Source organism: Egretta garzetta, unplaced genomic scaffold, assembly GCF_000687185.1.
Source record: "Egretta garzetta isolate BGI_Z169 unplaced genomic scaffold, ASM68718v1 scaffold576, whole genome shotgun sequence".
Classification (NCBI taxonomy): domain Eukaryota; kingdom Metazoa; phylum Chordata; class Aves; order Pelecaniformes; family Ardeidae; genus Egretta; species Egretta garzetta.
Genome location: NW_009260074.1, coordinates 114,602 through 118,817, shown reverse-complemented (window position 1 = coordinate 118,817; position 4,216 = coordinate 114,602). Strand labels below are relative to the sequence as shown.

At 45.3% G+C, this 4,216-nt stretch overlaps 1 protein-coding gene across 1 annotated transcript in view; it reads left to right on the top strand.

Annotated features, from left to right (window-relative positions):
• Window positions 1–4,216, top strand: part of AKAP8 (A-kinase anchoring protein 8) — a gene marked incomplete at its 5' end in the record, with an annotated part of 31,132 nt that overhangs the window by 16,737 nt on the left and 10,179 nt on the right. The gene's annotated exons all lie outside the window — the stretch shown is intronic.

Below are 4,216 nucleotides of genomic sequence, written 5' to 3'. Positions count from 1 at the left end.
GGGATGTTAAGAGGGAAGTAAAAAGGGATGTTAAGAGGGAAGTGGAGAGGAAAAGGGATGTTAAGAGGGAAGTAAAAAGGGATGTTAAGAGGGAAGTGGAGAGGAAAAGGGATGTTAAGAGGGAAGTAAAAAGGGATGTTAAGAGGGAAGTGGAGAGGAAAAGGGATGTTAAGAGGGAAGTAAAAAGGGATGTTAAGAGGGAAGTGGAGAGGAAAAGGGATGTTAAGAGGGAAGTAAAAAGGGATGTTAAGAGGGAAGTGGAGAGGAAAAGGGATGTTAAGAGGGAAGTAAAAAGGGATGTTAAGAGGGAAGTGGAGAGGAAAAGGGATGTTAAGAGGGAAGTAAAAAGGGATGTTAAGAGGGAAGTGGAGAGGAAAAGGGATGTTAAGAGGGAAGTGGAGAGGAAAAGGGATGTTAAGAGGGAAGTGGAGAGGAAAAGGGATGTTAAGAGGGAAGTGGAGAGGAAAAGGGATGTTAAGAGGGAAGTGGAGAGGAAAAGGGATGTTAAGAGGGAAGTGGAGAGGAAAAGGGATGTTAAGAGGGAAGTGGAGAGGAAAAGGGATGTTAAGAGGGAAGTGGAGAGGAAAAGGGATGTTAAGAGGGAAGTGGAGAGAAAAAGGGATATTTAGAGGGAAGTGGAGAGGAAAAGGGATGTTTAGAGGGAAGTAAAAAGGGATATTTAGAGGGAAGTGGAGAGGAAAAGGGGTGTTAAAGGGGAAGTGGAGAGGAAAAAGTGATATTAAGAGGGAGGTCAAGAGAAAGGGGTGTTAAGAGGGAAATAAAGAGGGATATTATGAGGGAGGTGGATGGAAAAATTGATATGAAGAGGGAAGTGAAGAGAAAAAGTAATGTTAAAAGGGAGGTGGGGAGAAAAAGGGATACTAAGATGGAAGTAAAAATTGATTTTAGGGAGGTGGAGAGAAAAATTGGTGTTAAGAGGGAGGTGTGTGGAAAAGTTGTTATTAAGAGGGAGGTGAAGAGAAAACGGGATGTTAAGAGGGAAGTAAAAAGGGATGTTAAGGGGGGAGAGGAGAGGAAAAGGGGTGTTATGAGGGAGGTGGATGGAAAAATTGATATTAAGAGGGAAGTGAAGAGAAAAAGTGATGTTAAAAGGGAGGCGGAGAGAAAAAGGGGTGTTAAAAGGGAATTAGAAAGGGATGTTAAGAAGGAGGCGGAGAGAACAAGGGCTATTAAGAGAGAGGTGAAGAGAGAGGGATGTTAAGAGGGAAGTAAACCGGATATTTAGAGGGAAGAGGAGAGAATAAGGGATATTATGAGGGAAATAAGAAGGGATATTATGAGGGAAATAAGAAGGGATATTATGAGGGAGGTGGATGGAAAAATTGATATTAAGAGGGAAGTGAAGAGGAAAAATGATGTTAAAAGGGAAGTGGAAAGGAAAAAGTGCTATTAAGAGGAAGGAGAAGAGAAAGGGATGTTAAGAGGGAAATAAAAAGGGATATTAAGAAGGAGGTGGAGGAAAAGGGATGGTGAGAGGGAAGTAAGGAGGGATGTTAAGGAGGTGGAGAGAACGAGGGGTATCGGGAGGGGGATCCGGCCTTTTCTTTGGCGCCGGGGGCTTAGAGGGTGCGTTGCCCCCGGCGTACGGCGCAACCGTGCAGACCAACCGCTGCCTCTCCCCGAATTTGCAGCCCTGCTGGAAATCAAAGTTTAAAATCGCCCTTGGGGGGCGTTTGGGGAATTGAGAAATGCGACGAAATCGCTGTCTAAATTGGCCCGGGCTGGAGAGAGAGGGGCTGTGAACGCTGCGGTCAGCGCCGCGCCGCCCTCGGGGCGCTCTTCATCAGCACCGTGGTCTTCATCTCCTCCATCATTGGGTGTTGGATGGCGACGTCGCTGTCCTGGATGGCGGGATGTCTGGAGGGTTGTTCCTGCTGCTTGGTGCCGACACACCTTGGGGTTTTTTTTTAATTTTCTCTCCAGGGCTGGTGTCGGCGGCGGAGATGCGGGCGCTCCCTCGCATCCACTTTTTGTGGTGGTTTCTGGGATTTGAGCTCAGCCTTCCCAAGCCCGGAGGAGCTGAAGCAAACAGTGCCATAGATATTGTTCGGGAACAACAGTCAGACACTCAGGGAAAACCTTTGCTTCGGTGAACAAAAGCCGCCCATGACAGTTCTTTTGTCCCAGACTTCCAGCTGCTTTGACCCTCAGGGTCTTTGGACTATCACAAAAGTCTGCCGAACAGACCAGTAAGTTATACCTGTATACAAGATGGTTTTCAACATGCTTCTAGAATCTAGAATTTTATTTTTCCTATAGTACGAACTGTCAATACCTTTTCTTACTTTCTATAAATCTGAATTTTCATGTTTGTAAGTCTCCATGATCGCCAGAGAAAAGGTCAAATAGTCATGCAGTACTCTCTAAATTTAAAACTGGCAGCTGTGAAACATGCTTTGAGTACCACTTTGTGTTTCTCATTATACATCTATGGCTTGGTAATCTTTTTCTTTAACATCCCTTGTGCTTGTCACAATGTCTATTGGGAAATCTGGGGTCTGTGCAGAAACTACTCCGGCTGTTCCTTCCAGGTCCCATGATCCCGGCAGGTTCTCAAGGCTTAGTGAGCTGATTGCTCCTTGGCTAAAGCTACCTTCCTCAGACCTGCTGGGGAGCACGAGGTGTAGTGATGTCTCTGATGAAGAGCACACTGAAGAAGAAAGGGTTGCTGAAATAGACTGAAGAGGAGTCAAGGTAGTGTCTGAACGGGGAGAGGTGCATCTTAAAAACTGCAAATTGTTTTTCTGGTTTACCTGATACTGGGAGGGGGAATTGTGAAGGCCCGGTGTGTAATAAAATTCACCGTCCATAGAATTTTGCAGGTTAGGTTCAGTTCTTTGGGGACTGCTACCTACAGAGGACAGATCTGTATTCCAAATGTCACATAGTGTGTTGCCGCGGCTAAGTTGTGCTTTGGTGCAAGTAAAGTTCCCAGCTTGCGTGTGCGTGCAAGGTTGATGTGTAGTCCAAGCCATTCGAGACTGCAAACTTTCCAGGGTAGGACTTCGAGATATGCTGTGCACAGCACAGAACCCTGGAGTCTTCTGGGATGTGAGCAGGTTCTCCAGAAGGTGCATCACATTCTTCATATCCTTACTTAATTGTGAGACTTCTCGAGTTAAAGTTGTCACCTGTTATGGCAGAGTGAAATATCACAACATTTATTTATGCAGTCATGCCTGAAATACGCACATACATATCTTTTTTTCCTTCTAACAATATCAGCTTTGATCTGTGACAGTGTCTTTACTTTAAAGAAACACACTCTACTAATACATGTGTGGGAAATAGTCCATCCGTCTACCTTACCACAGCTACATGTTACACTTCCTGTGGCATATTGAAATAATTAAAAGAACTCAATTAAAAATGTATGATGGAAACACCGTAGGCATAATTCACCTGATTTTAAATGATATGCGGTATATAAATGGCCTTACAGTCAGGACTGAGATGATTTCCAGTGGCAATATGACATCAGTAGCTTCTTGATCAATCATTAAATATTTTAGTGCATAAACCTCTTTTCATCAATTTTATACTGATGAATGATATAAAAATGAGGTCTTGTGAAATCTTGTTCAGAAATATACATGTGAAATATACTGCTGTCTTCATAGTAAAATAAAAGAAACCCATACCCGAAGTTGTCAGATGCGAGTAGTGGTTACATGAAAATCTAGTGGACTATTACTAAAGGGGAAAAAAAAAAAAAAAAAAAAAAAAAAAAAAAAAGACTGGAACCACTCAAGTGCAAACTCCGTCTACCCCTGCCAGGGTCCGCAGGCACGTCCACATCTCCTCATGATCAACGGTATCAAAGGCTGCCGGCAGATCTAAATGAATCGGCACGGGCACCTGACCTTTGGCCAGCGGCAGGAGGAGATCTTCGGATCCATCCCGGCACGGTCTCCGTATCATTCCCAAATGCAAAACCAGACTGAAAAGGGGTGGAGGAAAATCTGAGGATTCCAGGTAATGCCAAGAGCCGCCTCGCCATAAACGTTCTCGGCAAACCTTCCCCCCCCTCCTCCGAAAGGAAGGCCGGAGACGCAGGGGCAAGACTTGGGCCGCATCAAGAGATGATTTCTTGACCATCGGCCTAACGATTCCTCCTTGGAAGGATGGCGGGACCCCTCGCCCTTCCCAAGGGAAGCCGTGACCCTCTCCACCACGCGGGGGACTTCCCATCCCC